This window comes from Notamacropus eugenii, chromosome 5 (assembly GCF_028372415.1).
Source record: "Notamacropus eugenii isolate mMacEug1 chromosome 5, mMacEug1.pri_v2, whole genome shotgun sequence".
NCBI lineage: Eukaryota > Metazoa > Chordata > Mammalia > Diprotodontia > Macropodidae > Notamacropus > Notamacropus eugenii.
Window position 1 is genome coordinate 306,837,702 of NC_092876.1, and position 9,953 is coordinate 306,847,654.

A 9,953-nucleotide genomic window follows, 5' to 3' on the forward strand; every position below is an offset into this window, starting at 1 on the left:
TACCCTGAAAGGTAGGGGTTTAAAATAAAATATTTAAGAAGGTGGATTTTAAAAAAACCCTGGACAGTATCTTTCAAGAAATTATAAAGGAAAACTGCCCTGATATCTAGAACCAGAGGGTAAAAGTAGTCATTGAAAGAATCCACTGTCACCACCTGAAAGATATCCCAAAATGAAAATCTCAAGGAATATTGCAGCCAAATTCCAGAATTATCAGGTCAAGGAGAAAACACTACAAGTAGCCAGAAAGAAACAATTTTAATATCATGGAACAACAGTCAAGACAATGGAATCTTAGGAGCTTCTATAGTAAAGTATCAGAGGACATCAAATATGATATTCCAGAAAGCAAAGGAACTTGGATTACAACCAAGAATCAACAACCCAGCAAAACTGAGCATAATCTTTCAGAGGAAAAGATGGACATTCAATGAAACAGGAGAATTTCTATCATTCCTGATGAGAAGGCCAGAGCTCCACAGAAAATTAGATCTTCACATACAAGACTCAAGAGAAGCATAAAAAGGTAAACAGGAAAGGGGGGAACCATGTTATTCTATAAGGTTAAACTGTTTACATTCCTACATGGGAAGATGATACTTGTAACTCTTGAGAACTGTATCTCTTATTACAACATTTAGAAGGAGTATACATAGACAGATAGTGTGGATATAAGTTGACTTTGATGTGATGGTAAAAAAAAAATATATAGGGTAAAAAAAGGATTGTAGTGGGAGAAGAGGAAAGGAGAAGGTAAAAAAGGGTAAATTACATCACATGAAGAGATGCAAAGACTTATTACAGTAGAGAGAAAGGAGGAAGGTAAGCATTGTTTTACTCTTTCTCTCATTAGATTTGGCTTAAAGAGGAAATAAGACACACACTCAGTTGGGTACAGAAATCTATCTACCCTATAGGAAGTAGGAGGATAAAGGAGAAAGAAAAAGGAGGTGGGTGGATAGAAAGGAGGGCAAAAGAGAGAGAAGAAGCAGTAGAAGAAAGGGGAAAGAAAAGTGAGGGGGGCTGATAGAAGAGAGGGCAGACTGAGGGAAGCAGTGATCAGAAGCAAAATACTGGTGAGGAGGAAAAGGATGAAAGGTGAGAGAATAGTATAAACAGGATAGAAATAGAATGGAGAGAAAGACAATAGTAATCATAACTGTAAGTGTGAACGGGATGAACTCTCCCATAAAATGGAAATGGAAAGCAGAGTGTATTTAAAACCATAATCCTACAATATGCTGTTTATAAGAAACACATTTGAAGCAAAGAGATACACACAAAGTAAAGGTAAAAGACTGAACAGAATATATTATGCTTCAGCTGAAGTAAAAAAGAAAAACAGGTAGAAATCCTGATCTCAGATAAAATAAAGACAAAAATAAATCTAATTAAAAGAGATAAGGAAGGAAATGACATCCTGCTAAAAGATACCATAGACAATGAAATAATATCAGTACTAAATATATATGCATAAAGTGATACAGCATCCAAATTCTTGGGTAAAGTTAAGTGAGTTGCAGGAAGAAATAAACAGCAAAACTATACTAATGGGGGACCTCAACCTCCCCCTAGATAAATCTTACCATAGAAGTAAGGAGGTAAATACAATTTTAGAAATTTAGATATGTTAGACCTCTGGAGAAAACTGAATGGTGATAGAACAGAATATACCTTTTTCTCAGTGGTATATGGCACCTACATAAAAATTTTAAAATGTACTATGGCCTAAAAACCTCACAATCCAATGCACAAAGCAGAAATATTAAATGCATCCTTTTCAGATCATAATGCAATAAAATTACATGTAATAAAGGGCCAGAAATATATAGAATAAAAATTAATTGGAAACTAAATAATCTACTTCTAAAGTGGGTCAAACAACAAACCCTAGAAACAATCAATAACTTCATTAAAGAGAATAATAATAATGAGACAACACACCAGTACTTATAGGATGCAGACAGAGAAGTTCTTAGGGGAAATTTTTTATACCTTTAAATGCCTACATGAATAAAATAGAGAAAGAGGAGATCAATTAATTGGGCATGCAAAAAAAAAAAAGCTTGAATAAGAACAAATTAAAAATTCCCAATTAAATATCAAATTGGAAATTCTAAAAATCAAAAGAGAGATTAATAAGACTGAAATTAAGAAAACTACTGAATTAATACATAAAATGAAGAGCTGGTTTTATGAAAAAAACAACAAAGTAAACATCTGGTTAATTTGATTTTAAAAATAAGAAAGAAGAAAACCAAATTACTAGTATCAAAAATGAAAAGGGTGAATTCACCAGCAATGAAGAGAAAATTAAAACAATAAGTGGGAGCTATTTTGCCCAATTGTATACCAATAAATCTGACAACGTAAGTGAAATGGAAGAATATTTACAAAAATATAAATCACCCACATTAACAGAAGAGCAAATAAAATACTTAACCCCAATTAAGAAAAAGAAATTGAACAAGTCATCAATGAACTCCCTAGGAAAAAATGGCAGGACCAGGTGGATTTACAAGTGAATTCTACCAAGAATTTAATTAAATTTGCTTAAAGAACAATTCATTCCAATACTATATAAACTATTTGGAAAAACAGGCAAAAAAGGAGTCCTATCAAATTCTTTTTTACAATACAAATATGGAGCTGATACCTAAGCCAGGAAAAGCCAAAACAGGGAAAGAAAATGGACTAATTTCCCTAATGAATATTGATGTAAATTTTTAAATAAAAGATTATCAAAGAGATTACATCAACTTATCATGAGGATAATGGGTGGGATTTATATAAAGAATACATGGCTGGTTCAATATTAGGAAAAACCATCAGCATAACTGACCATATCAATAACAAATTAACAAATATCATATGATTATCTCAATAGATCCAGAAAATGTTTTTGACAAAATATAGCACCCAATTCCTATTACAAACACTAGAGAACATATGAATAAATGGAGTTTTCCTTAAAATGATAAGTAGCATCTATTTACAGTTACGATTAAGGTTAGGGCACATTTAGGGTTATATGTAATGAGGATAAGCTAGAAGCATTTCCAATAAAATCAAAGGTGAAACAAGGATGTCCATTATCATACTATTACTCAATATCATATTACAAATGTTATAAAGAGAAGAAAAAGAAATTGAAGTAATGAGTAGGCAATGAAGAAACAAAGCTATTGTTCTTTACAGATGACATGATGGTATAGTTAGAGAATTCTAGAGAATCGACTAAAATATTACTTGAAATAATCAACAACTTCAGCAAAGTTGCAGGATATAAAATAAACCCACATAAATCATCAGTATTTCTTTATATTCTTAACAAATTCCAGCAGCAAAAAATTGAAAAAGAAATTCCATTTAAAGTAACTGTAGACGATATAAAATATTTGCCAGTCTATCTGCCAAGCTAAACCCAGGAACTATATGAACCCAATTACAAAACACTTTTCGCTCAAATAAAGTCATATCTAAATAAGTGGAAAAACATCAGTGCTCATTGGTAGGCTGAGATAATATGATAAAAATGACGATTCTAACTAAATTAATTGATTTATTCAGTACCATACCAATCAAACTTACCAAAAATTATTTTATAGAGCTAGAAAAAAATAATATCAAAATCCATCTGGAAGAACAAAAGGTCATATATATAAAGAGAATTAATGAAAAGAAATGGAAGGGAAGATGACCTAGCCATACCAGACCTAACATTGTATTATAAAGCAACAATCATCAAAACTACTTGGTACTGGCTAAGAAACAGAGTGGTGGATTAGTGAAATGAATTAAATACACAAGACATAGTAGCCAATGACTATAGAAATCTACTATTTGACAAACTCCAAAATTCCAGCTCCTGGGATAAGAACTCACTATTTGACAAAAACTGCTGGGAAAACAGAAAAATAGTATGATAGAAACTAGGCATAGGCCAACATCTTACACCATATATCAAAATAAGGTGAAAATGGGTACATGATTTAGCCATTAAGAGTGATACTACAAGCAAATTGGGAGAGCAAGGAATAGTTTTCCAGTCAGATCTATATAAAACAGAAGAATCTATGACCAAACAAGAGATAGGGAACACTGTGAATTCCAAAATGGATAATTTTGATTAGATTAAATTAAAAAGTCTTTGCACAAACAAAGCCAATGCAACCAAGATTATAAGGGAAATGGAAACCTGGGAAATAATTTATTCAGCCAGTGTCTCTGATAAAGGCCTCATTTCTAAACTATATAGAGAACTGAGTCAAATTTATAAGAATACAAGTCCTTCCCCAATTGAAAAATGGTCAAAGGATATTAACAGGCAGTTTTCATATGAAGAACTTATAGCTACCACTAGTCACATGAAAAAATGCTCTAAATCATTATTGATTAGAGAAATGCAAACCAAAACAACTCTGAGGTCCCCCATCACACCTATTTATGGACTGATTCAACCATTCCAGAGAGCAACTGTGCATACCCTTTGATGTAGAAATATCACTACTAGGTCTATATCCCAAAGAGATCATAAAAAAAGGGACATGTACACAAATATTTGTTGCAGCTTTTTGTGGTGGCAAAGAATTGGAAATTGAGGGGACATCCATCAACTGGGAAATGGCTGAACAAGTTGTGGTATATAAATGTAATGGAATACTATTGTTCTATAAGAAATGATGAGCAGGCTGATTTCAGAAAAACCTGGAAAGACTGACATGAACTGGTGCTGAGTGACCTGAGCAGAACCAGAAGAACACTGCACACAGTAACAGCAACATTGTGCAATGACCAGTGCTGACAGACTTATCTCTTCTCAGCAATGCAATGATCTAAATCAATTCTAAAAGTCTCATGATGGAAAATGCTAATCACATCCAGAGAAAGAACTATGGAGTATAAATTAAGATTGAAGCATACTATTTTCTCTTTTTTTTTGCTGTTGTTTCTTTCTCGTGCTTTTTCCCTTCAGTTCTCATTCTTCTTTCACAGCATTACTGGTGTGAAACTATGTTTAATATGATTGTACATGTATAGCCTATATACAATTTCATGACATCTTGGGGAGGGGGCAAAGGAGGGGGAAAAAATTTAGAACTCAAAATCTTATAAAAGTGAATGCTGAAAACTAAAAATTAATTTAAAAAAAAAGAAAGGCCAAACTATGGTTCCTGCATATTCTAAAGGAGGAGATAACAAGCAAAAGAATTATATATACAAGATATATGAACCACGTAAATGGAAAGTTGATTGGTTGGTTGTTCTTCGTTTTTGACAAAGACTAAAATGCCATCACCATGATAAAGTCAAGTTTCAATGTGTACGACTGGTTGATCCGACCAATAAGAGCTTGGAATGCTGTACCACAGATTGGGCACAGATAGTCCATGTGAACATTTGGGGTAGATACTCCTAATCTGCACATCCTACAGTTTCCTTTGAGTTGTTTCAATTCTACTTTGCTCATAGAACACAGGACCTTTTCTGATGTAGGCATGCCATGCTGAGCAATCCTGTGTCAGTGTCTCCCATGCTGCACAGTCAAATCCAAAGTTCTTGAGAGAGATCTTGAGAGTGTCCTTGATTTGTTTCTTCTGAGATCACCTACCCCATGTGAGTTTTCCATAAAATAGTCTTTTTGGCAAGCGTACATTTTGCATTCAAGCAGCGTGGTCAGCCCATCAGAGTTGCGCTCTCTGAAGCATAGTTTGAATGCTTGGCAGTTTTGTTCGAACAAGGACCTCAGTGTCTGGTACCTTATCCTGCCAGGTGATGTTCAGAATCTTCCTAAGACAGTTCAAATGCAAGTGATTCAGTTTCCTGGCATTATGCTGGTAGACTATCTATGTTTCACAGGCATACAACAAATGGAAAATAAGTAATCTCAGAAGTAAGGCACTGGTATTGGGACAGGAAACACTGGAAAACTCCTGGAGAAAGTAATATTTGACCTGAGTCCTTTAGGAAGCTAGTGGAGCCAAGAGGCAGAGATAAGGAAGAAGAGCCTTCCAGACATGGTGGACAATCAGTGAAAAAGCACAGTCAGGAAATGGACAATCTTATGCTAGGAGCTTACAGAAGAAAATCTGCTTTTCCCTAGTCTGACATATGGATATGTGAGGGCTTTCCTTTCCCTCTAAAAAGAACCCAAGTTTAGCTTCTGGAATACAGGTTAAAAAGAGATAGTGGAGCTAATTCCTAATCTCATGTGGAAGACTACAGCTGAGACCCAGAAAGTGGCAAGAGTAAGAAGAGCCAGGCAAAGGGAGAAAATCAGAGATGCAGCATTTACTGGGGGGCAGCTAAGTTAAGCGCTCAAGGAAAAACAAGTGAAAAGGAGTCATGTAATAACATCAGCAAAAGACATCAGTGATCCTGAAGCATCAGAAAGGTGAGTATCCCTTCTCTGGGCTGGCTATTCATGCTCCTTGTGTGTGCCACACCCTTCATATGAGTTCCCATTGATAGTGTATTTCTATGAACTTTATTACATCTCTTACTATGCAAATTCATTAAACCCTTTACTTTGTTCTAGCTACATCCTTTGACCAACAAAAAGAAACACATCGGTGGGAATTTATGAGCTATGGTTTCAGCTGTAATGTCAAAATCTTATACCTTGAACTTAGGGTCACTTTTCAGGGGGAAAAGGAAAAGGAAGGGGGAAGGGACTACAACAGGTCCAGTTGCTACAAATCTGACTTGCATTCTTGCATTCTCTGAGGTTTTCACTGACCTCATCCCACTCAAATTTAACAGCTTTCTTTCTTTTTCTAAGAAAGTGTGTATCCAATAAAAATAAGATGGTGAATTTAGGCACAGCTCCCTCAATCCTCACTCAAGGCAGAAGTCAAGAGATTCAAAATCTGGGTCTGAAAATGTAAATGATGCAGCTTTAGTATTTTTAAAGACTGTCTGCCTAGATCTGTCCTCTTCCTTTCACTTTCATTCAAACCACTCTAGTTCAGGCATTTATTATTTATTGCCTCTTTCTAAGGATGACTCCTTCCTTACTAGTTTTCCTGGCTCTATTCTTTGCATTCTCCAGTCCATACTTTTCAGACAGATCTGGTTCCCTGTTTGAAACAGAAACAATAATGCAAGAAGAAATTTTAAAAAATTTCATATAAGATAACTTCAGAATGTATAAAATATTTAAGTCTGTCTGCTAAGACGCATGCAGAAACTATATTACTACAACTTTAAAACAAGTTTTCATAAAAATAAACAAACAAACAACTAGAAAAATATTAATTGCTAATGGTTACACCAAGTTAATGTAATAAATTGATTTATTTCATTCTACTTAAATTGATTTATTTATTCAGTGCTATAATTTTTGGGTCAAACTACCAAAGAATTGCTTTGTAGAGCTAGAAAAAAATAATAACAAAATTCAGCTGGAACAAACTGTCAAACTCCCCCAGGAACATACAGCTTGCAAAATGTCCTACTGTTGCTGAACCAGATTAAAATGCAATTGGGAAATGTTTAACAAAATAAAAAAATAATAATGTTACAACATAATGTTAATTTTTGGTTTTTAAATTAATATGTGGCCCAAATGGGGTCTATTTTCATATGAATTTGACACCACTGATCTAGAGAAATAACAAATCAAGAATGTCAAGAGAAAAAATGAAAAAAAGTGGGGAGTCTAGTAGCACTAGGTCTCAAACAATACTTCAAAGAAGTAATCTTCAAAACAATTTAGTACTAAAAAATAAAGAGGATGATAAATGGTAGAGTAAGCAATATTCACATCTGACTTGCATTCAGTGTTTAAACCTAAAGACTTGAGTTACTAGGGTTAAGAACCTCCTCTTTGACAAAGCTGCTGGAAAAACTGGAAAGCAATCTGGCAGAGCCTAGATATAAATCCATGTTTATTACTGTTGTTCAATCATTTCAATCTTGTCTGACTCTTTGTGAGCCCATTGGGGGTTTTCTTGGCAAAGATGCTGGAGTGGTCTGCCGTTTCCTTCTCCAACTCATTATACAGATAAGGAAACTGAGACAAACAGGGTTAAGTGACTTAGCCAAGGTCATACAGCTAGCTAGTATCTGAAGCTAGATTTTAACTCAGGAAGATGAGTTTTCCTCACTCCACACCTGGCACTCTATCCATTGTGCCACCTTATAGCACAATTAAAACATCTTACAACACAAGAAAAATTCCAAATGGATACAGAACTTAGACAGAAAGGGTGACATGAAAAATCATGTCTAAAGAAGAAATTACCTTACAGATGTAGGGATAGGAGAATAGTTCATAACCAAACAAGGATAGAAAGTATCATAGAACTTAAAATGAGTCATTTTGATTATGTAAAAGTTTAAAAGATATGCACAAATAAAGCCAATATAATTAAAGTTAGAAGAGAAGCAGATAAATAGGAAAAAAATCTTTGCAGCAAGTTTCTCTGTTAATAATGGTGTCATATATACATATACACATTTATAAAAATAAAGACCACTCTCCAATTAATAAAGGTACAAAGTATACAAAGAAGAAATTTATAAGAAATCTAAACTATTAACATCCACATGAAAAATGTTCATATAAGAGAAATGCAAATTAAAGCAACCCTGACGTTTCCCCTCACCCCTATAAGATTTAGCAAAGTTGACAAAAAGAGAATATGACAAATGTCAGAGTTACTATAGGAAAACTGGCACAAGAAAATACTGGTAGTGGAACTGTGAACTGATCCAATCATTCTAGAAAGCATTTTGGAATTTTGCTCATAAAGTCAATAAACTGTGCATACCCTTTGACCCAATATTATCACTATTGACCTATATACCAGACAGATGAAGTTAAAAAGAAAATGATCTGAGTGTAGAAAAACATTTATAGCTGTTCTTTTTGTGGTGGGAAAGACATGGAAATTAAGGGAGTGCCCATCAACTAGGGAATGGCTGACCTAATGTTATATGAATGTAGTAGAATACTATTGTGCTAAAAGAAATGATAAAAGGTATGGTTTCCGAGAAACTTGTCAAAACTGATGCACACTGATTGGTGAGTGAAGTAAGCAGAATCAGAACAATTTATACAATGACAACATTGTAAAGGACAAACAACTTTGAAGGACTAAAAACTCTGATCAACACAATGATCAGCCAGGATTCCAAAGGATCAGTGATACAGCCTGTTGCCTTCTGAGAGAGAGGGGATCTACTATGGGTGCCTAATTAGACAAATATTTTTGGCTATTCCAATGCTGGAATTTGTTTCACTTGACTTTTCCTATTTGTTAGAAGATTTTTTGTTTTTTAATAGTGGAGAGGAACGGAGAAAAAAATATATATTTCAAGCGAAAGAAATGAAATGTAAAAGGATGTGGCCTCAAAGAAGATAGATGAGAAAACATCTCCCTCCATTCCTTTTCAGGTACAGGGGACCACTTTGTGAAAAATTGCTACTGAAACTTAAAAGTGCACTCAGATTTTTGGGAGAGTGTGTGTGTGTGTGTGTGTGTGTCTGTCTGTCTGTGTGTGTCTGTCTGTCTGTGTGTGTCTGTTTGTCTGTCTGTCTGTGTGTCTGTCTGTGTGTCTGTCTGTGTGTGTCTGTGTGTGTGTATCTGTGTTGTCTGTGTGTGTGTGTCTGTCTGTGTATGTGTCTGTGTGTGTGTCTGTGTGTATGTGTCTGTGTGTGTGTCTGTCTGTGTGTGTCTGTCTGTGTGTGTGACAAATGCTTATTGATTGACAGACTGATTTTCTGGAAGAAACAAGGATAAAATCATTCCATCGCTGTCCTCCCGATGTCATTCCATGAATGACAAAGTCCATGCCCTCCAGGGCAGAGATATCATGGGGACTTTCATTATTTCAATCCTCCGCGCTCAGCACTTAGTATTTTAATTATTTTAAAACTCTTCGTTATAGTATTTCTGTGCTAAATGACTAATACGGAAATGTTTCACATGACTGCGCATGTAGAACCT